Genomic DNA, 23,863 nt, shown 5'->3' with positions numbered 1-23,863 from the left:
TGCATGCTAGGCCAGAGCTCAAATGATACCACTTACAGATTAAATTGGATTTATGGTGTGAAAAAACGTAATGTCCACTCATTTTGGTTTTTGGCACTGGGGACTGAACTCAGGGGCACTCAGCCACTGAGCCACATCCCCAGCCCTATTTTGTATTTTATTTAGAGAGAGGATCTCATTGAATTGCTTAGCGCCTCACTAAATTGCTGAGGCTGGCTTTGAACTTACCATCCACCTGTCTCAGCCACCTGAGCTGCTGAGATCACTGGCGAGCACCACTGTGCCCAGCTGTCTACTCACTTCAGTTTCTGGTATTGTCTGCATTTCAACCCTGACAGGCAGAGGTTGTTATCACTGGGGGTTGAACCCAGGTGTGCTCAAACACTGAGCCATATCTCCAGCCCTATTTTGTATTTTATTTAGAAATAGAGTCTCAATGAGTTTCTTAAGGCCTCCCTAAATTGCTGAGACTGGCTTTGAGCTTAGGATTCTCCTGCCTCAGCCTCCTGAGCTGCTGGGATTATAGGAGTGCACCACCAAGCTGTCTTGTCTTCATTTTACAGATAAGGAAACTAAGGCCCAAAGCAGTTAATGACTTACTCAAGATCAATCAGTAATAAGGCACATTGATTGGTCTATCTGGTTATTTTCATTGCACTACTCTGTCTTCTGCAAGTGTCTCGAAGAGAATAAGCACTAAAATTCCTGCCACAATCTTGTTTTTATTTTTCTTTCTCTTAAAATTATTCAAGTTGCAAAACCCAATATGTGTTTACTGTAACTAGTCAATTTTTTGAGGTGAACAATATTAACATTTTGTGAGAGTGTTTTTTTTCCTTATCATTTCTCCTACAGAGATACAAATAGTCACAAATTTATAAAAACACATAGAAGGATTCCCCATCTCCATTTACAAAATTTTAATTGAAAGCAAACATCACATTATGGATTAGTTTGTGACCTATTTTTTTATCTTGATATGTCATAATCATATTTAAAAATAATATTGATCAATCTCATTCCTAATAGCAGTTCAAAATATCCTGGTACAGCTAGGCATGGTGGTGCACACATATAATCCCAGTGACTCAATCCCAGGCAGAGGCAGGAGGATCACAAGTTCAAGGCCAGCCTGGGAAATTCAGCAAGACTCTGTCTCAAAATAAAAATATAAAAGGGACTGACTGGAGGAGTAGCTCAGAAGTAGAGCACCCCTGGGTTCAGTCCCTAGTGCCCCCCAAAAATGTTATAGTACAAATGTACACAGATTATTCAACCACTCCCCTATTGGCAGACATCTAGGTTATTTCTAGTGATTTTTGCTATTACCAATAAAAACTATTGCAATGAACATCTCTGCAAATAAATTCTTGGGAACCAGTGTTTTACCTTTGTGGGGTATATTCCTAAAGGCAGGATTGTTAGATTGAAGGATATGCACATTAAAATCAGACACAAATTTCCAACAAAAGCAGAGTGATTAAGCACATCCCACACAGTGAACACCCACTACAAATAATAACTTTTATTAATTTAGAAAAATGTTTTTTGGAAGCAGTTCAGAGAAAAGGCATGTTATGAAACAACATAAATAGTACTGCCTTTTTTTTTTGTAAAAAACACATGCACAGAATTAAAACTTGGGGAAAGAACAAACAGTGAGATATTAACAATTAGACTATTTCTAAGTAATGGAGTTACAGGTAGCTTTTATTTTCTTGTTTTGCCTTGTCTATATTTTCTAAATTTCCTATGGGGATCATGCACTGCTATGTAGCAATGAATTATGCCCTTTGGGGTTGCAAGGCTAGAAACAGGCCTCGGTCCTCACCTGTTGGGGTGAGGTTTTCTCAGCCTCCATGGGGAATGAGGATGACAGGTGTCACACTGGCACATTATTCAGATAAAGGTGGCTTTGGCACTCACCAGCAGTGGGGTGAATGTGTCCTCACCTTTCAAGATCAGTGGGAGCACTCTTGTCTGAAGGGTTCCACCCAAGCATGTCTTGGCCCATTTTGCCTTTCTTTCTCTGCTCCAAAAGCCAGTTTCCTCTCTCCTCTTTGCATGCATGGTTCCTCCAGGGGTTCTGCTTATAGCCTCTTTTCTCGGGGTCTCTTGGTTTTAGCTCCTCCTTCCTGTGTCCCCCTTCTCTTCTCAGGGTCTTGTACTCTCTTTATGCTCCCCAAGAAAGACGGTCTGATTGGGTGATCTGTATTGGGGAGTAACAGTTGGCCTAGCTCTCACACCAGGTCACATCAGAGGGCACTGACCAGCCTGCAGATGGCTGCCTCTGGTTTTGTTCAAGATCCCTGGGCCAGGGTGGTAGGATTACGTTGTCTGTTACTTACCTGTTGCTACCACTGCAATGTCTTCATAGTTTGCTAGGGCTCCAAAGTGACAAAGTACCACAGACAAGGTGGCTTCAACAACAGAAATGTGTTGTTTTCTAGTTCTGGAGGCTTTGTAGCCTCTGAGACCAAGCCTCAGCAGGGTTGGTTCCTTTTGAGATCTGTAAGAGAAAATCGATTCCATGCCTCTCCCCGATGGGTAGTCTGCTGGCATTCACTGGAATTTCTTGGATGATAGAAACATTGCCCCAATTTCTGTCCTCTTCTTCACATGGCCTTTGCCCCATGTGTGACTGTGTCTGTGTCCAGATTCCCCCTTTTAATACAGACCCCAGGCATATTGGTTAGGGAATTAAGAGGCATTTTCACCAAACAGTACTGCTTTGGCTATTACAAAATTTGAAAACCAACCTGCCTGGTGATTAGGTAGTAGTTTAGAATTTATTTCATCATTACCTTCTGCAAACGGAATACTCTAATATATAATCATAAATGTATATCAGCTGGCAGCTTTGTTATTAAATACAATTAAAATCAGTCTTGTGATTTCTCAGGTTTAATTCCCTCCTAAACCATACCACACTCCACTCAGAAAGACCTTGGCCTTTGCAGACCCAGCACTACAAGAGCGAGTCATGCCACAGGGCTCCTGTGTCTCTGAACCCTGAACTAGGGAATGACCATGAATAATCTAGTTGAATAATGTGGAGGAAGTCTGTTTCTGTCCTCTGGCCTAAGAAACCAATGTCCATTTATGGTATTATTTCCATGGGAATATGCATTCCAAATTCCACACGGCTGATCTGTCTGCAAATGTTCACTCTGGATGTAGTGTTTTCTTATAGCTCAGTCTTCAGATAGCTTTCCACAAATCCTGTCCCTTGTTCCCCTTCTCATTTCCCACCTCCCCTATATACCCGCTCAATTTTCACATGTGCCTCAACTATGAAGACTCTGCTGTCCTCTCTTCCTGCCTTGAGCTCCTTGGATCTTTGGACCTGGGCTATAGTGCTTACTCTGCTTTACCTGGGTTGCAGAGAGCAGTGCATGAAGGTTTTGACTTTCTTACAGGGTCTTAGGAAACTTGAGGGCAAAATTGTGTTTTCCACATCTTTGTATTCTTCCAGGAAGAAAGTGTGAGGTGTCTAGCATTTATGAAGCACCTACTATGTGCTGGGCTCTGAAACATTGCTTTTTATATACTTAAAAAAAAAAAAAAAGAATTCCTCTGCATCTAGTCCAGGGCCTGGCACATAGAAGCTACTCTTCAGCTGATTCCAAGTCCCCTTCTTTGACATCCTTTATACACCTCCTTTCCCTTAGTCTCCTGGCTATTCATGCATGCTCTCCAAGCTCCCTGCATCATGGGAGTTATTTAAGCTACCCTTGCCTCCCTCAGGGCCGAGGAAACAGGGCAGGTGACAAGATTAGTAACCTAGGGAACAGTCATCTGGTGTTTGAGAAACAGCCAGGACCTCCTCCCCACCTCCCTTCCTAGCAGATGGGATCCAGTGAATTCACTGGCTCCTCTGCTCCAACAAGAAGGGGAACAGATTGGATGCCCAGGACTCACAATGTGAGAACATGTGCAGTGGGTAGAAATCTCAGTCCCCAAGTTCAGGTGTACGTGAGGTTTAATGTTGCTTTTCGAAAGTCAACTAAACTGGGGTGCTAGTTAACTCCAACTCTTGGAGATGCCTTCCCTGCTCTTGCCTGCCTCCAACTCCACACTGTGTTCCAGTTCCCGAGTCTTGGTGTGCGCCAAGCCATCTCATCATTGGATGATTGTCCACATGGTCACTCCAGAGACGTCTATAATCCCTGTTCCATGGTCTCAAGCCTAGAAACTGCAAATTCCACCTACATTAGCTTCCCCCTCCACCTAGACGCACTCTGCTGCCATCTTTCCCTGGGGTCATGTGACCACTGGAGTCCACCAGGCCAGGCTTGATCTGCTCCTGGGACCCATGGTTTTTCCCTGATCCCAGCCCCAGGGGTGCCAGGGTCCCTTCACCCTACTCTAAGCCATTTTGTCTCCTCAGGAAATCCTCTCCACCTGGAAGCCAAGGACAGAACCACTGAAAGGTGGTCCAGGAAGACAGCTAGCATTTTATGGGCAACTTTATTTTCTGCCCTTGTCAATGACCTGCCTGAGAACAAGGAGCACAGAGCCCACTTGGAGGGATGGAAAAGAGAAAAATACAAAGAGGGGGAAAAACTCATAGAAGAATATATCAAAGTGTTTATCCCAACCACACGTGCCTCGGAGATTACTTTCAACTCCAGATCATAGGCCCAGAGCAGACTTGCCTGGGTCAGGGTGCCAGGAAGAGCTGTGAGGGACTGACTGCACATCTTCCTGCTATCTGTCCTCCCCACAGTCATGTTGCTCATCTTAGCCACTACAAGAGCACTGAGAGAGCATTCACTAGAGGGCTCTAGGAGCTCATACCAATGATTAGCACAGGCACAAGGGCAGACTGTAGCAAGCCCTGGAATGAGTGGTGCAAACCAATACACAGGGAAAATCAAGAAAGAAGTATTGCCAGGTATGGTGGTGCATGCCTGTAATCCCAGAAACTCAGGAGGCTGAGGCAGGAGGATTCAAGGCCAGCCTCAGTAATTTAGAGAGATCCCTGTCTCAAAATAAATAAAGGCATTATGTTGTGTCCATCTACACCTAAAAAATAAATATTAAAAAAAGAGTAAAATAAAATAAAATAAAATGGACTGGGACTGTAGCTCAGTAGAAGAGCATCCCCTTGATTCAATCCCTTATACTGTTTTAAAAAAGAAGAACTGCTATATTTTCAGGAGGGAGAGTCAGGAGGGGCCCCACTGGGGAGCATGTGCTCCAAAAGCAGAGCTGTTTTTCTTACTTGGTGCTGGGGATGGAACCCAAGGCCTCTTACATGTGAAGCAAGTGCTCGACAACTGAGCTACACTCCCAGTCCCCAAGACTTATCAGTTTTTAAACTAAAATGTTGACTTGGTAAAAAGATGTTTGAGAGAGTAGAGTAAGAGCAAGATGACTAGGCTATAAAGAAGGTGGCCACGCAGGGCTCAGTGGCACATGCCTGTAATCCCAGTGACTACAGAGGCTGAGGCACAAGAATCGAAAGTTCAAGACCAGCCTCAGCAATTTAGTGAGACCCTCACCAACTTAGAAAGAGTCTGTCTCAAAATAAAAAGGATCGATGTAGTTCAGTGGCAAAACATCCCTGGATTCAATTCCCAGTATAAATAAATAAACAAACAAACAAATAAATAAATAAATGGCACAACCACAGATCCAGACATCAAAGAGGGCTCCGGGAGTCCTGATGTCTCAGTGCTCTTAAGTAGGTAAATGCTGATGGGCTGAGACAGCATAGTTATGAATACATAATAAATTATAATAAAGTAGAATTCAAGCCAAAACTCAGAAGGAAAGCAATCCCTTCTGCTCCATTGCAAACTGCCCCCAAACTTAGTGGCTTAAAACTGCAAAATTCATATTTTTCTCATGATTCTGCAACACGAGCAGGGCTTGCCAAGGATGACTCATCTCCATTGCACATGGCGCCCACTGGGGCTGCTCCATTGAAGCTAGAGAATCCTGTTCCAGGATAGTGCACTCTCAGGGCTCAAATTCATGCTGTTGGCTGGAGGCTCAGTGGGGCCTCTTCCCTACTCTATCTAAGCTAAACTTATGTAACACGTAAGAGCTGGGTCCCAAGGGCTGGAGGCCCAGGAACAGCAGCCCAAGAGGACAGGCCCAGTGTGGATACTTTCTAAGCCTCTGCTGGCATTTTCTCACTAATGCCCCAATGGCCAAAGCTTGTCACCTGGCCAAGCCCAGAGTCAGTGTGGGAGAGGACTGCATACAAGATGAATGCTGGGAGTCATAGCTTATTGGGTGCCACCGAAGTGCCAGGCTGTCAACTTCTTTTTCCTAAGGGTCACTCTTTTTGCTCTTGACACCCTTGCTTCCAGCTTCCTCTGAAATCTTGCTCCGTCCAGCTTCCTATTTCTTCTCATGGCCATTACTCCATTTTCATTGAATCCCTCCTTCCAGCCAGCAGACCCACTCAGCACAACATCCCCAAACAGCTCCTCCCAGCCTGCTTCTACCACCCTGCCTCTCTCCTTCCTTTGCTTCCAAATATCTTCAAAGAACTGTAGATGCCGGAAGCATAAAATACCCTAAAAACAGTTCGCTAAGTTTACTGAATATTCTGACTTGACCATTCAAAAGATATTTTCTTTAATGTTTTCAGTGAATATAAATATGTACTTTTATTTTTTTCTCTTTTGTTTAATATTTTTGTTGTAGATGGACAAAATACCTTTATTTTATTTATTTATTTTTATGTGGTGCTGAGGAATAAACCTTGTGCCTCATACATGCAAGGCAAGCACTCTACCACTGACTACAAACCTCAGCCCAAATATATACTTTTGTTGTTGTTGTTCTCAATAAATTCACTTTATTCAATAATTAGAAACAAAGTAGCATTATATTTTTAGATCCTTTTTTAAATTTTTTAAAATTCTGATTTGTTATATATGACAGCAGAATGCATTACAATTCATATTACATATATAGATCACATTTTTTCATATCTCTGGTTGTATACAAAGTAGAGTCACACCATTTGTGTCTTCATACATGTACTTAGGGTAATGATGTCCATCTCATTCCACCATTTTTTTTACACCCATGCCCCCTTTCTTCCCCTTCCACCCTTTGCCCTGTCTAGAGTTTGTCTAATTTTTCCATCCTTTCCCTTCCAACCCCACTATGAATCAGCCTCCTTATATCAGAGAAAACATTCGGCATTTGAGTTTTTGGGATTGACTAACTTTACTTAGCATTAAATTCTCCATCCATTTACCTGCAAATTACTTGATTTTATCCTAATATATACTTTTAATGGACATCTTAGTAAACATATCCAACAATATGCTCTTCATGAATATATCCTATGACTCTTAACTTTCTGAAAATGGATGTTTCACCTGGGAGCAGTGGCACACACCTGTAATCCCAGTGATTTGGGAGGCTAGGCAGGATGACTGCAAGTTCAAGACCAGCCTGGTCAACTTAGCAAGACCCTGTCTCAAAATACAAAACTGAAAAAGGCTGGGGCTTTAGCTCAGTGGTAGAGCACTTGTCTCACATGTTACAGGCACTGGGTTTGATCCTCAGCACTACATTAAAATAAACAAAGTAAAGGTATTGTGTCCATCTACAACTAAAAATAAGACAAAAACTATTTTAAAAAATTAACTTAAAAGGGCTAGGGATGTTGCTCAGTGGTAGAATACCTCTCCTGAGTTCAATATCCAGTACCTCCAAAAAAGAAAAAGAACATTGAAAATTGATTTTATGAAGAATATATTCATATTCACTGAAGAAAAATTCTTTAAAGTTATTTTTGATAAGTTTGACAAAATTGGCACCATCTTAATTGAGAAACTCTACCCCTTCATCCACCCAACAGATATTTACGAATGTCACATGCCCAGCACTAGGGACATCGTATGGCCAAATACACTCAGCCCTGGCTGTCATCAAATTTACAGTCAGACTAGGTATGTAGTTCCGTGGTAGAGCTTGGGCTGAGCATGCATGAAGTCCTGGTTTCAATCCCCAGCACCAAAACAAAAACGAAAAGGAAAACAAATCAAAACAAAGTCTTATAGTGTGGTGGAGGAGATAGTTATTATCAAATGATCATTTCAAAGGAACATTGAAACTACAATCTTACCAGCACGACCACTTTTTGAGTTCATGATGGGTCTTTTGACATTCCCCACTTGGGTATTTTGGCCATACTACTCCCTTGGCTTGCAATCCCCTTTCCTGCTTTCTCGGATTGGCATACCCCGTTATATTTTAAGACCTTGGCCAACAACAATCACCCTGAATCTCCTACCCTGACCCCTATCCTTGGGAAGGATTAATTGCTTCTTTATTCTATCTAGCAGAGTTTGGTATAAACTTCTAGTAGAGTACAAATCAAACACAATCTCCTACTAAATTTTAAGCTTAAAAGAGTCTCGAATTCTGTCTTCAGGTGCTTGAACATAGTAAGTGTGCAAAAGAAGAAAAGTGTACAAAAAAAAAAAAAAAGTGACTGCTCCTGATAGGGAAAAATTCCCCTGAGCCCCATTAGGGGGAGGCATTCCAATTTACACTCTCACCTTTGTTTAAAGCCTCTAAAAATTTATCCAACCATAAAGACATTAAAATAAATGACAAGGCCTGGGGTGCCGGTTCACACCTGTAATCCCAGCAACTCAGGAGGCTGAAGCAGAAGGATCACCAACTTTGAGATCAGCCTCAGCTGTGTCAAAATCAAAAGGGCTGGGGATGTAGCTCAGTGGTAGAGTGAACCAATACTCCCCAAATAATAATAATAAAATGATGCCAATAATAATTCTCGCCAGTGACCCGCACTGACCAGATGAACTGTGTTCAAAAGAGCTGGCTGCAACATTAAACTAAGTAAATGGTGAAAAAGCACAGGACACAGGAGTAATTTTCATATTGAGAGCGGGACTGCTCTGTGACCTTAAGGGTCCTCTTCCACACTGGAAGGAAAGAGAGCAAGTGCACCTGGAACCCTTTTATTTATAGGGAAAAGACAACAAAGTATTTTCAATAAAATATTCTACACCAAATAAGGCAGGGATAAGGTTTCAAAAGTGAAGCCTTGTGGTCCACAGATTGATTGACATCTTGGCAAGTCACACCCATCTCAGGTGCTGAGAGGGATCACAGGCAGAACAAGAGAAAAGGTGCACTTACATTGCACAGCCCAATCAGTGTGCAATGCCAGACCTGTCCCCTCGTGTAGCTACAATGCACATAGCTCACACACACAGTCCATGGATGGCTCACGACAAATAATACATATATTTTACTGATTTAATGAACTAAACTTAAGGAGGCTGGGTATTGGCGGCAGCAGTGGAGGCAGGTGCTGCCTGTGGATCTCAGCCTGGGGTGCAGCATGTAACTGCTATGTTGCCAGCCATCAAATGTCATGCTTCGTGGGGCAGGCACCATGTTGCATTCATCTGTACACAGCAAGGCCTCACAGTGTTTCATATAGGCCCCTGAGAAGTATAAGATGAAGGATGCCTGCAACAAGCAACTGGACACTATTCTTTCCTGACCATCACTCACTTCAGAGTTCTGCTCTTCTCTAGTGAGTCTGAAATGGAAATAGCAATGCCCAAGAGCATCCTGGATGAAGGAGCAAGAAGGCATTTATTTATTTTTGCAATATTTAGTATTGAACCCAGGGTGCTTAACCACTAGCCATATCCCTTTATGTATGTATATATATATATATATATATATATATATGATTGTTTTTTGTTTTTTGTTTTTTTTTTGAGATGGGTTCTTGCTAGGTTGCCCAGGCTGGCCTTGAATTTGCCATCCTCCTGCTTCAGCCTCCTGAGTTGCTGGGATTACGGGTGTGTGCCACCATGCCCAGCTGAAGTAGGGCTGCACTTTGATGAGATGAAAAATCTGCAGTATTGGACCCAGAGATTACCTAACAGACCATAGGTCTAAAGGAAAGGTGCAAGGACTTTGTGATGACCCGCCAGCTATAGAAAGGAGTGGAGCTTGCGGACCAATTTTTAAAAGCAGCAGACTTAAAGGAGAAGATGAAGGCCACAGGTGTTCAGAACTCTCCCAAATCCATAGCAACGCAGAAAGAAGCCCAAGAGCAGCAGCCTCAAACACTAATTGACAAGAAGAAAATACAGCTGAGCCGATATAGGGTTGACCGTGAACACCAATCAGTGAATTTATTGACCAAACTATTTTTCAGAAATTAATTGAAAATTTATTTTTTCTTTTCTTTTCTTTCTTTCTTTTTTTTTTTTGTAGAAGGCAGGCAAAGGAAGGAAGGAAGGGAGGGAGGGAGGGAGGGAGGGAGGGAGGGTGGGATCCATGAATAAAAAGGAAACACACAAAAACCAAAACTACCCTGAAACAAAAAGAAAAGCACTTTTATACCATTCCAGGGACTTGACTAATGACCCAAGTGTGTCATCTGAGATGGAGCGTGAAGGCTGCAGTCTCTCTGAAGGCTGTGATACAAATCGGAGGGAGCTTTCTTTAAACATCAGTGCGTATCCACTGGCACCCGGTGGTATAGGCATCCACTTCTTGCATTCTTCGTCTGACCTAAGCAATCTATAGGTGTTATTGTTTTGTGTGTGTGCATGTGAATTCTCAAAGCTTTAGAAGGGAAAGCAATAAATTGTTTTCCAAAAATAAAATAAACTGAAGCAAAATAATACACCTGAGTACTTGCCAAGATGTCCTTCAGTATGTGAACCGATGTGTAAACTAGGTACATCCAGACTATGCTAAATAGAAAAGGACCTTGGGTAATAATGCTATGGCAATAAAGATTCTTTAATTGTAACAAATGGACCATTCTGGTGGGGGATGTTGACAGTGGGGGAGGTTGTGCTTGAGTGGTGGTGGCAATATATGGGAATTCTGTGTACCTCTCAAATTTTCTGGAACCTAAAAACGGCTCTTAAAAACAAAGTTTTAAGGGCTGAGGTTGTGGCTCAGTGGTAGAGTGCTTGCCTTGCACGCGTGAGGCACTGCATAAAATAAATAAATAAAAATAAAAATATTATGTCCATCTACATATATATACATATATATATATATATATATATTTTTTTTTTTTTTTCCAAAAAAGCTAGTCTAGGACTGAGATTGTGGCTTAGTGGTATAGTGCTTGCCTAGGAAGTGTGAGGCACTGGATTTGATTCTCAGCAGTGCATGTAATAAATAAATAAAGGTCTATTTACAACTAAAAAAAAATTTTAAATTCTATTTTTTTGAACTCTGACAACTATATCACATGATGCTATTTGACAGTTCAGCACATGATTGATCCACCAGCCCTTCGCTGCTTTGAAATTTCTCTCACATATTTTATAAGAGCTGGTCATTATCCCAACCTTAAGCAGCTTTATCTGGCATGATATAAGTGTGCCTTTTGCAGGAATTTCAGTCTGCAATATCTCCTCCTCTGCTCTGGGTACCCCTATTCTATGGCACAGACCAACAGCATCAATATTACCAGAGACTTGTTAGCGCTGCAGAATCCTGGACCCATGCCAGATTTAGTCAGATTCCATATTTTATTCAGATCCCCGGGGAACCTGTGTTCACATTACATCCAGAAAAGCCCTGTTACTGAAAAACTCTTTTTTTGACAAATGCCCTGCAAGGAAATAGACTTGGGGCTGGGGTTGTAACTCAGTGGTAGAGCACTTGCCTAGCACACGTGAGGCACTAGGTTCAACCCTTAGCACCACACAGAAATAAATAAATGAAATAAAGGTATGTGTCCACCTATAACTAAAAAAGAAAAAATTAAAAAAGAGAAAATACAAACTTGAGCTGGGAGTGGTGGCACATGCCTGTAGTCCCAGTAAGTTTGAGGTCAGCCAGGGCAACTTAGCAAGACCTTGTCTCAAAATAAAAAATAAAAAGGGTTGGGGATGTAGCTCAGTGGTAGAGCACCCCTGGGTTCAATCCCTAGTACCTAAAAACAAACAAAAATCCAGTATCAAGGTCATTTCTCCAACAATGCATTTTTTGCTTCATTAGTATCAACTTTAAACACCTTTACTGTTATTTCTGTGACTTTTGGTATCCTTTTTAAATTTTTTTTTTGCAGATGGATAGAAACTTTTATTTATTTATTTTTATGTGATGCTGATGAGAATCAAACCCCATGCCTCCCATGTGTTAGGCAAAGCACTCTCGAACTGAGCTATAGCCCCAGCCCATCAGTATCCTTTCATTTCAATGTGGAATCATACTAGAACCTTTTTGAAGACATTTTAAATGGCCATCTCAGCACATGTAGCATCAATGATGCACATAAATCATTTGAAGTGATGACAATACAAACGTTATAACCAGGCTTGCACATGTGAAGACAATCACATCAACATGATGAAAGCCACCTGGCTGACAGTTATTATAAGATACAACCTGCTTTCAGGGATGTTAAAATGCTGGAGGGCATTAAGGGGAAGTAGATGTTAGAAATCACTCCTGCTGGGCATGATGGCACACACCTGTAATTCCAGCACCTCAGCAGGCTGAGGCAGGAGGATCACAATTTAAAAAAAAAAAAATTAACCTGGAGATGGACACAATACCTTTACTTCATTCGTTTATTTTTTTATGCGGTGTTGAGGATCAAACCCAGTGCCTCACACATGCTAGGCAAGTGCTCTACCACTGAGCGACAACCCCAGCCCCACAATTTCAAGACCAGCTTGGGCAATTTAGTGAGACTCTTTCTCAAAATAAAAAATAAAAAGGGCGGGCTGGGGCTGTAGCTCAGTGGAAGAGCACTTGCCTGGCATGTGTGAGGCACTGGGTTCAATCCTCAGCACTGCATAAAAATAAACAAATAAAATAAAGGCATGCTGTCCATATACAACTACAAAAAAAAAATCCTAGGGATGTAGCTCAGTGGTAGAGTGACCCTGGATCCAATCCCCAGTTCCAAAAGGAAGAAAGGAAGATAGGCAGGTAATATGGTAGGAAAATCAGTTGCTTTTAGGAAAGGATACTGGATGGCAGGGGAATGAATAGGAGGGAGACATTGCTTTGTATATGCATTTGCAACACTTGAGTTTTGAGTCTTGCAAGTTTATTACATGTCATATTTTTAAACTAATAATTTTGGCTTTAATCTAAAAGTTCTGTTTTGTGGGGCTGGGGAAGTGGCTCAGTAAGAGAGCACTTGCCTAGCATAGGCAAGGACCTGGGTTCAATCCCTAGAACTGCAGAAAACAAAACAGTCTTGCTTTGTTATCCCAGAACCCAAACCCAAAATATGAGTCACCTTTGGAACACTTACATTATTATCTTATTGTAACTTTAGATTCTGTTGGCCAGGTGTGGTGACTCCTGTAATCTTGTGATTCTGGAGGCTGAGGCAAGAGGATTGCAAGTTTGAGGCCAGCCTTAGCAAGACCCTGTCTCTAAATTAAAAATATAAAGATCTGGGCTCAGGTTATGGCTCAGTGGTAGAGTGCTCGCCTAACATGTATGAGGCTCTGGGTTCTATCCTCACTACATAAATGTAAACTAATAAATAAAATTTTTAAAGTATATATATATGGCTGGGAATGTAGCTCAGTGGTAAAGCACCCCTGAATTAAAATTCAAATCCCAATTTCTAAGCGCACACACACACACACACACACACACACACACACACACGAGAGAGAGAGAGAGAGAGAGAGAGAGAGAGAGAGAGAGAGAGAGAGAGAGAGAGAGGGCTTCTTTTTGGAAGGCTTCATTATACGCTGATAGTTCATTTAGAGGCTATTCCAAAAAGAAAAAACAAAAATCTCTAAAACTTATAAGTACAATGCTTTAAAATTACTTATGTTCGTGATCTATAAAGCTTTTTTTCTTTTCATGGGAAGGAGGAACGGGGAAGATTTACATGTATTCCTGTTAGAATTGCTACTGGTGTCAAGCCATTGATCTAAACCTTTGGTTTGCAAACTCTAGTGTGCATCAGAGGCCACCTGGAGGGCTTGCTAAAACACAGTTTTCTGGATCCTACTCTGGGAGTTTCTGATTGAGTAAATCTGAGGTGGCCCCTAAGAATTAGCATTTCTAGCAAGTTTCCTGGTGATGGTGATGTCTTGTCTTCATGATCATTTGCAGTAGTGGACCAGAGCATTGGGTGATCTCTCACCACAAATTAAATGCTCTGGTCTGCAATTAGCACAAATGATTTTCAACCACAACTCTTTGAATAGAACTAATTCCATGACCTTGCCCAACTATTGTAAGGGTAAAAGAAATTGAAGTTAAAGCGTAAAAGTTAAAGGGTAAAAGACCGGGTGTTGTAAAGTTTCTAAGCTGCAAGGTCTGAGTTAAATTTCTGTAGCTGTTAAGACAATGCTTGGAACTGCCCAGTAATAAGGGCTCTGTGTGGTCGCACATAGGCATTGCAGGGCCTGGACCAATCAGTTTAAATGTAACCCCCTCCTTAGGAATGACCTATCACTCCAGCCTGACCTGTTCCCGCCAATGAATGAACCAATCATGTTTAGGAGTTGTTATTCAATTTTCCCGCGCTTAATGATGATTTGTTCTGATGTATACAAAGCCCTCCGCCCTCCCCAAAAAGTGTACTTAAGCAGTGCTCAGCCCCTGCTCGGGGCTCTGGGCTGCTTTCCCTTCTTGAGTGGGCACGGAGCCCCAGCATGCTGGTTCAATAAATCCCCCCCTTCTGCCAATTGCATGAGTGGTCACTTGGTGGTCTCTTTCTCCGACATTTCGCAGGATCCTTACACTATGGGGTGGAGGAGGGCAGAGAAATTCCATCCTCTCATGAATTTGGGAGGAAAGAATAGCCAAAGGGTAAACCTTACAAGTCTCCATGGCATTTGCTCTCATATCCCTTCATCACTCCCAGGCTGCTTCTTCCTCTCCATAAATATCTTTTCTCATGTGTTTGATGTGTATCCTTTTATTTGCATGGGTTCTTGCAAAATGCATAGTGTTGTTTTACGGGCATGTGCTTTTGATTTATGTGGATGTTGTGCTTATTATATGTATCTTTTTTTTTTCACTCAATACTGGTTTAAAATATCCATCCATGTTGCTAAATGTGCATCTGATCTATTATGTCTATAAGTTGCATGTACCACATTTTATTTACCTATTCCCCCAGTGTTATGGTTTGGATGTGAGGTGTTTCCCAAAAGCTCACGTGCAAGAAGGTTCAGAAGAGAAATGATTGGGTTATGAGAGTCTTAATGCACAGTAGCTTGCCATCTTGGGAGGTATCAGAAGCTTTCTCACTCCCATTTGTTCTGGGTCTCTGTCAAAACACTGGGTGGCAAGGGTTAGATCAAAGGTCACACTTAAATGCCTGAGGCTGGATTGGTTACAGTGATGAAATAGCCAAGGGACAGTTAATAGGGAATGACGGGGCCTGGGGTGAACTGGGTGTGCATGTGCACTGCTCAAGGGTCATCATGAATACAGAAAAGCAGATCTGTGGGAAATTTCCTCATTTCTTTGAAATGTCTCAGGGTTGAATTCATCTGAGGGTCCCCAATGTGCCTTCCAAGGTGTTTGTTTTGGTTGGGTTAGTGCCAGGGCTTGAACTCAGAGCCTTAGGAATGCTAAGCACACTCTTTACTATGTAGCTACACTCTGCCCCTGACATCCCTGTTTTTTTTTAATCCCTCCAGGTTCCTTTCAGATGTAACCAGGCAGAAGCCTTGGAGTGCAGCATATTCTTTGGAGGAATTTGCCAGGCTAAGAACTTTCTTGAAAATGGAAGCAACGTCTGTCCGGCACACTCTGTCCTTATAAACCTGCACTGCAATCTTGACAGTTCATGGCCTACAGTTCTTGGAATCTGTTTGTTCCTCTTTTAGAAAATCAGAACAATATTTGCCCATCTCTAGTCAGGTGCAGCCTCACCCATTCTTCTGAATTCTTCCAAGATTACAAATACCAGTGGGGCCTTGGAACTTCACCAAAGAAGTCTTTATTGACTTTTTCTTCTCCCTCACCTGCCTTGAAAAAAATTTTGTTTTTAAAAATCACCTTCACCTCCTTCTATGCTCAGACCTGCCCCTGTTCTTATGGTACTCTATCATTTATTTGTTTTGTTTTTTGAACCTGGGGTAGTCTACTTCTAAGCTCCATCCCTAGCCCTTTTTATTTTTTATGTTGAGACAGTGTCTCACTATGTTGCTGAGGCTGGCCTCAAATTTGCAATCCTCTTGCCTCAGCCTCCCAAGTTGCTGGGATTACAGGTGTGCACCACTGCATCTGGCTACTCCATCATGTTTTAAATATTTATATTGAGCTAAACTTCAGATCAGGTTGTGACTCTTCCTTCAAAACACATCCCCTGGGGGCTGGGGATATAGCTCAGTTGGTAGAGTGCTTGCCTTGCATGCCCCCAGTTCAATCCCTGGCACCACACGCATACCGAGAGAGAGAGAGAGAGAGAGAGAGAGAGAGAAGAAAGAACTTAGCAAGACAATGTCTCAACCTTCTCCAACCTACATTCAAGCTAAAATATGGAGTCCCACCTTACTTGTATCATCTCAGGCAAAACGCTAAACTGTGTCTCTGCATTCTCTATTGGAAAGTCAAGGAGTTAAACAGGTGGTTACTGATGTTTCTTCCAGGTTGGAACTTTTGGGTTAAGAATTCCTTTGACAATTGTTAGAAATTATGGACTCTCATTTCAAGGAAAAAAAAATTGTCACATGGCTTTACTGGCTAGATCATCACCACGTCCTTTGGGGGACACTTCTCCCCAACTCTATTTGGCTTTGGATGAATTAGCAATAAAAATATTTCATCTCACCCTGCCAGGAAGGGGGAACAAATTCAAATCCACTTGTGTTTGTTTTTCTTCTTTTAAATGGAACAGGAAAATTTCTTTTCCTCTTGGCAGAGGGCCAAAGATTGAAGTCCAAAATTGCCTAAGGTCATATTTCCTGCTGTGCAGAGAATGTCCTTCTGTGTAGAAGAGAAGGAAGACCACAGGGAGATAAAGACCAAAAATTGGGGGTACAGGTGGAGGTGAAGGAGAAGGGCAGGGAAATGCCTCCTGCCCCATTACAGTCCTGGATCCAGCCATGCCTGAAGTGAGTCAGCTCCCACCTGTCTTTTGCTTCAATGGACCCAAAATTCCTTTGCCTGGTTGTTTGTGTGAGTTTTAGCCTACTAATTGAAGTTTGTAGCAGAATGAGTTCTGAGTAGTAGAGGCACTATCTTACCGTGCTTTGTATCATTGACATCTTTTAATACTCTCTCATTCCTTGTCCTCATTCCTCATTGTCCTCACAAGATTCTAAGTTCTTTTAAGGCTTCTTTAAAATGTCTTACTGCCTCCTTGTACGTGAAAATTGGTTTAAATGAAATTAAGTAAAATTTTATTTTCTGGTGTACACTCCTGTTACCACACCTTCTCTGGTGGGACTATACATTTTAGAGGACAAGGACACTGTTTTGTTTTGTTTAAATGTTCCTTGAGGGGGCTGGGGCTGTAGCTCAGAGTAGGGTACTTGCCAAGCATGTGTCACACCCTAGGTTTCATCCCCAGCCCTGAAAACAATAAAATTCCTGAAAAGTGCCGAGCACATGGGAAGAGCTCAAAAATGCTGGTGAGCTGGCGCGGTGGTGCACACCTGTAATCTCAATGGCTCGGGAGACTGAGGCAAGACGATCGTGATTTCAAAGCCAGCCTCAGCAACTTAGTGAGGCCCTAAGCAACTCAGTGAGAACTGGCTCTAAATAAAATATAAAAAATAGCATTGGGGATGTGGCTCAGTAATTGAGCACCCCTGGATTTAATCCCCAGTACCAACCAACAAACAAACAAAAATTGCTGGTGATTGTGATGACAGCCAATCAACCTGGTGCACTGTAACATTCTTAAACATGCTGTGGGCCAGATGCTGTGGTGCACAGTCCCATACCTTAGTGACATTGTCGGTTGAGTCAGGAGATTTACAAGTTCAAGATCAGCTTCAGCAATTTAGCAAGACCGTGTCTCAAAATACAAAATAAAAAGGGATTTAGCTCAGTGGTGGAGTGCCCCAAGGTTAAATCCCAGTGCTGTAAACAAAAAGTAAAAACAAAGTAAAACAAACAAACAAAAAAACACCAAACATGCTAGGAATGTGGACATCACAGAGGAATTGTGAATCAAACAAGTGACAGGTCACATGGCAGTGGAAATCCTTCCCAGGAGTCCTCGGGTCCAGCAAGAAAGCTATACATGTGACTCCCCACAGACACCTTTAGGAATTTCAGTCAGCCCTGGTTAAAGAGGACAGCAACTCTAGAACTTCCCCCACAATGAACCGAGCCCTGCACAGCGAAGGCCTTGAGACGGCCGGAAGTGGCTGGAGCCACGATCTGTTTTTGTTAGAGCTGGGCTGACCTGGCCCGGTTATTGGATCTTGGACCCAAGGCTCTGGGAAGCTCCTGAATAGCAAGGGAGCCAAGCACACACTCAACACACACATACACACACGCACACATCACAGGATGCTGTCAGCACATCACACAAATGATATGCTTTATCATTTATGTAACTGCAATGTTTCAAAAAACATTTCCTCAAGAAACGAGTGTTAAGGCACATTTACTGCCAGGTGCTGTAGTGCTTGACTAATCCCAGCGACGACGAGGCTGAGGTAGGAGAACTGCAAGTTCAAGGACAGCCTGGTCAGCTTAGTGAGACCTGTTTCAATAAAATAAAATAATACAATAAATTGGGCTGGGAATGTTGCTGAATGGTAGAGCCCTTGTCCAGCACATGAGAGGTCCTGTGTTCAATCCCCAGTATCTCCCCCACCCCCCCCCCAAAAAAAAGAGAGAGAAAGAGAAAAATATTAAAGCCTATTAAAAAGCTAACAAACCTGATGGGCTCTGCTAAGAGATGTTCAGTCATCAGTCAAACTCTGGACTCTTGGTAGAGGGGGCAGAGGTAAATCAGGGGTTCCATGCCTTGACTGCCCCTGCACGGTGTAATTACCTGCGGACTTTTTAAAATCCCGATGTGTGGATTGCATCGAGACCAACTAAACCAACCTTGGTTGAATACTGTTGTAGGGACAGACAAGGCAAGACACCGAAGATATCAGGAAACAGTTTTATTTGGCTGCAGCCAGGTCCAGAGGGCACAGGTTTTGCTGTAATCAATTAATCCCCTGAACCCCGAGTTCAGGTAGTTTCAGAATTTTATACCCAGCATATAAGGGGAGGGGCTCAGAAATTCACAGTCTGCAGAAGTTCACACAAAAGCAGCTTTTTCTTTCCCTGTTCTGGGCAAGTTAACCCTTCAAGGACAACACCTGAGAAGGGGAAAGCTTCTTCTCCCCTTTCTTTCCTCCCCCTGCCAGCTGTTACCATGGACCCAATTGGTAACTTATCTTAAAAATGTAGACATCTCTGTGAAGCCCAGCCAAGGCCAGAGGCCTTGTTAAAGGATTTGTCTTTTTTTTTTTTTTATCACATTTTACATTTGCAAACACACTTCTACAAACTACTATACTGGATACATGTTTGTGAAAAACAAGTAAAGGGGGGTTCAGCACCTGGAGTGCTGATTTCTTCCCCGCCAGTGGCCAAGTAAAATAGGAAGTTTAACTACATTGAACTTTTTTTAGACTCTTTTGCTTTTAGTCTTAAAATCAATTATAGTGAATGTTTCTGGAGAAGCTTAGTGAAGTTTTTTTTTTGTGTGTGGAGGATGGGGTGCACTACAATACCATTCCCATATTTAAGCAAGATGAGTACCCACAGTTTAGGTGATTGAGGGGAGGCGAGGAAGCCGTATCCAGTTAACCAGGAGAGGGCGCTGTGGAGCAGGAGATCGCAAGGAGCGTCGGGTGCCACTAACCTACCCCAAGCTGCAAAGACTAGAGGTCAGGGCCTCTCAGACACACGGAGCCAAGGCCTATGGCAGGCAGTGATCTCTTGGGAGCCGGACTTGTACTTGGGGCATTCCACTACTTCCGCTTCCAGGAAAGACCAGGGAAGTTGCGCCTCTGTGGTAAAACTTCCGCAGTCCAAGGGAGGACTCTCAGATTCTGTGCCCAACTGGAGGACTGTCCTGGCTGGGTCTCTGGTGTCTGGGACAAATCTGTGAACTTCTGGCTCACTCGGGCACTTAGGAGGGGTCCCCCAGGCAGTGAGGTGAGAGTGGACAACACAACCATTTTGTCTTTAAAAAGAAAGAATCGTTTAAATTGACAAATAAGGTTTGTATGTACTTATGGAGTACTGCATGATGTTTTGAAAATGTGGAATGGCTAAAGCAAGCTGATTGCCATATGCATTAACTGACATATTTATGTGTCATGGGAACACTTAAAATCGACTCTTGGCGATTTTCAAGTGTAACTGCATTGTGATTAATTGTAGCCTCCACGTCGTTCAATAGCTCTCTTGAACTTATTCCTTATTCTGACTGACATGTTGTATCCTTTGACCATTATCTCCCGCAATCCGTTCCCACCCCAGCCACTGGTAAACACACCATTCCACTCTCTGCTTCTGTGAGACCCTGCATCTGAGAACCTGCAGTATTTCTGACAGGGGTGATCATTCCTGTCTACAGCTGGCTCACCTTCTCAGCAGGCAACACTGCTTTGGGACAGGAGCACCCTCAGTTTTTCCAGGTGAGTGGGTGTTCAGGAAGTGCCCACAGAGTTGCCTTCAGGACACTGAGTCATTTATTGGGAAAATGGCAAAAGAACTTATTTGCTGAGACCATAGAGATATTTTACCCAAGAACTGAAGGTATGTCTTTTTCCAGTGCTGCCCTGATGTTGTCACTGGCAAGGGGACTGACTGCAGCAGCCAAGAAAAGGATTCCTGTCCCTTAAGCCTTCTGACCAACAGAGCATGGCCAGGATGGTTGACACACCAGGGGTGCTCCCCTGCACCTAGAAGAGGGGCATGGAAACTCTCCCCTTTAAACCCCGACCCCTTCTAAATCAGCAGAACCCTTTGCCTGCTTATTAAATGAGCAGCTATTGACTCTCAGCTAGTCAAGAGCATTTCTTAAGTGTTCTACTCATAATGGATCAGGTCTGTGGAGTGAATGATTGCTTCACTGAGAAATGAAAGGCCAAATTAATTCCTTTAGTTTTCTTTCCCTTCTCCCTCAGAAATTTATAATGTGTATATTTTTTCTCTCCTTTCTCACCTTCCTTCTTTCCTTTTTCACATACCATAGAATTCATCCCTTTAAGGTGTATGGTTCAGCCTGGCATGGTGGTGCATGCCTGTAATCCCAGCGACTGGGGAGACTGAGGCAGGTGGGTCACAAGTTCAAAGTCAGCCTGGGCAACTTAGTGAGGTCCTGTCTCAAAACAAAAAGGGCTGGGGATGGAACTCAGTATGTGTGTGTGTGTATTGTATACAACTTGGAAGCTTTTAGTATATTTACAGCATTGCATAACGATCACCACTACCTAATTCTAGAACATTTTCATTATTCTGAGACGGTACCCCCATGAGCAATTCCTTCTTATTCCCTTCCCCCACATCTCCTGGAAATCACTAATCTATTTTCTGTCTCATGGATTTATTATTCTAGACAGTTCATATAAATGTAATCATATAATATATGGCCTTTTGTGACTGCTGCTATCTCTTAATATGTTCTCAAGGCTCATTCTTGTATTAGTGCTCTGTTCCTTTTTATTCTATTGTAAGGATTTACCACAATGTTTATCAGTTCATCAGCTGATGAATATTTAGATTGTTTCCCCTCTTGGCTATTATAAATGATGCTATTGTGTATCATTTGTGTATAACATTTTTTTTCTTCTTCTGGTACTGGGAATTGAATCCAGGGGTACCAGAGCCACATTCCCAGTCTTTTTTATTTTTAATTTTGACACAATATCTCACTAAGTAGCTAAGGCTGGCCTTGTGATCCTCCTGCCTCAGCCTTCCAAATCCCTGGGATTACAAGCATATGCCACCACTTCACCTGGCATGTGTACAACTTTTATTTTATTTTATTTTTTTTGGTACTGTGGATTTAATCCAGGGATGCCCTACCACTGATATTCATCTTCTTATTTTTTGAGACAGGGTCTCACTAAATTGCTAAGGCTGGCTTTGAACTCATAATCCTCCTGCCTCAGTCTCCCAAATCTCTGGGATTATAGGCATGTGTCGCCAAGCCTGGATTTTGCCCATTTTTAAATTGAGTTGTCTTTTTGTTGTTAAAATTCCTTATATAATCTGAATATTAGCCCTTTATTAGACATATGACTTGAAAATATTTTCTCTCATTTTTTATGGGCTATCTTTTTGCTTTTTAAATAGTGTCCTTTGAAGTACAAAAACTTTTAGTTTTTTGTTTCTTTATTATTATTATTCTTTTCTTGTGCTGGAATTCAGCCCTTGTAATGGAACTCTGGGCCTTACACATGCTGTAGGCATGCACTGTACCACTGAACCATACCCCCAGCCCAAAAGTTTTTAGTTTTAATAAATTCCAATTTATCTGCTTTTTATTTTGTTGCTTATGCTTTAAGTAGTTTATCTATGAAATCATTGCTGAAGCCATGTTCACAAATATTCATCCCTATGTTGTCTTCTGAGAGGTTTATAATTTTAGCACTTGCATTTAGGTTTTGATCCTTTTTGAGTTAATTTTTGTACATGATCAAGGTTTAACTTCTCCTTATTATTTTTTTTCTTTATTTTTTAATGTAGATATTTAGTTGATTCAGCACCATTTTTTGAAAAGATATCTCTTCACCCCATTGGCTGGGTTTGGTCTTTTTGTCAAAAATCAATTTCAAGGGCTAGGGGTGTGGCTTAGTGGTAGAGCGCTTGCCTAGCATGTGTGAGGCACTGCGTTTGATTTTCAGCACCTCATATAAATAAATAAAATAAAGGTCCATTGACAACTAAATATATATATATATATATATATATATATATATATATATATATATATATATATATAAAAAATCGATTAAAAAATGAATTTCCCGTAAATAGGAGGATTTTCTTCTAGATTTTTCTGTTCACTTCTAGACTCTGTTCTGTTTCCTTGATTTATGTGTCTGTCCTTAACCCAGTATCTTACAGTCTTGATTAGTGTGTATTTGTAATAAGTTTTGAAATCAGAAAAACGTGCATCTTCCTACTTTATTCTTTTTCAAGATTGCTTTGGCGATTCTAAGTTCTGGGCATTTCCATCTGAGTTTTAGAATCAGTTTGTCAATTTCTGCAAAACAGGCAGCTGAATTTTGATAGGCGTTGTGCTATGATTTGGGTGTGACTTGAGTATGTTCCCCAAATGTTCATGTGCTACAGGCTCGGTCCCTGGTGTGGCACTGTTCAGGTGGTAGAACCTCTAGGAGGTGAGGCCTAGTGGAAGGTCATTAGGTCACAGGGAGGGGGGGGTCCACCTTCATGAATGGATTTCGCTGGTCTTGTGCAGTAGGTTGGGTTTCCTAGGAGTGAATTAGCTGGTGGGTCAGCAAGAATTGGGTGGTCATCAAGTGAGGCCACCTGCATGCTGTGTCTCTTCTGCATGTGACTAGTTTCTATTTCTCTGCTATCTTGTGATATAGGCAGGATGCGAGTGTCATGCTCTTTGGACCTTCCAGCCACCATAATCATGAGTCAAATAAACTTCTTTACTTATAAAGTATCAAGTCTCACAGCCTCAGATATTTTGTTGTAGCAGCACAGAATGGACTATGACAGACTGTCTTGAACCTGTATGTTAATTTGAGTTGTATTGCCGTCTTAACAATACAAGTCTTCCAGTCCATGAACGGAATTTCTTTCAATTTATTTAGGTCTTCCTCCCCCCTCTCCTCCCCCCAGTACTGGGGATTGAACCCAAGGGCACTCTACCACTGAGCTGCACACCTAGTCCCTTTAGTTTTTTTCATTTTGAGATCTGGTCTTGCTA

Source organism: Marmota monax, unplaced genomic scaffold (assembly GCF_021218885.2).
Source record: "Marmota monax isolate L192 unplaced genomic scaffold, Marmota_monax_Labrador192_F-V1.1 WCK01_AAM20220418_F8-fsc00005, whole genome shotgun sequence".
NCBI lineage: Eukaryota > Metazoa > Chordata > Mammalia > Rodentia > Sciuridae > Marmota > Marmota monax.
The sequence above is the reverse complement of the archived record's forward strand: the minus strand, read 5'-3'. Positions refer to the sequence as shown.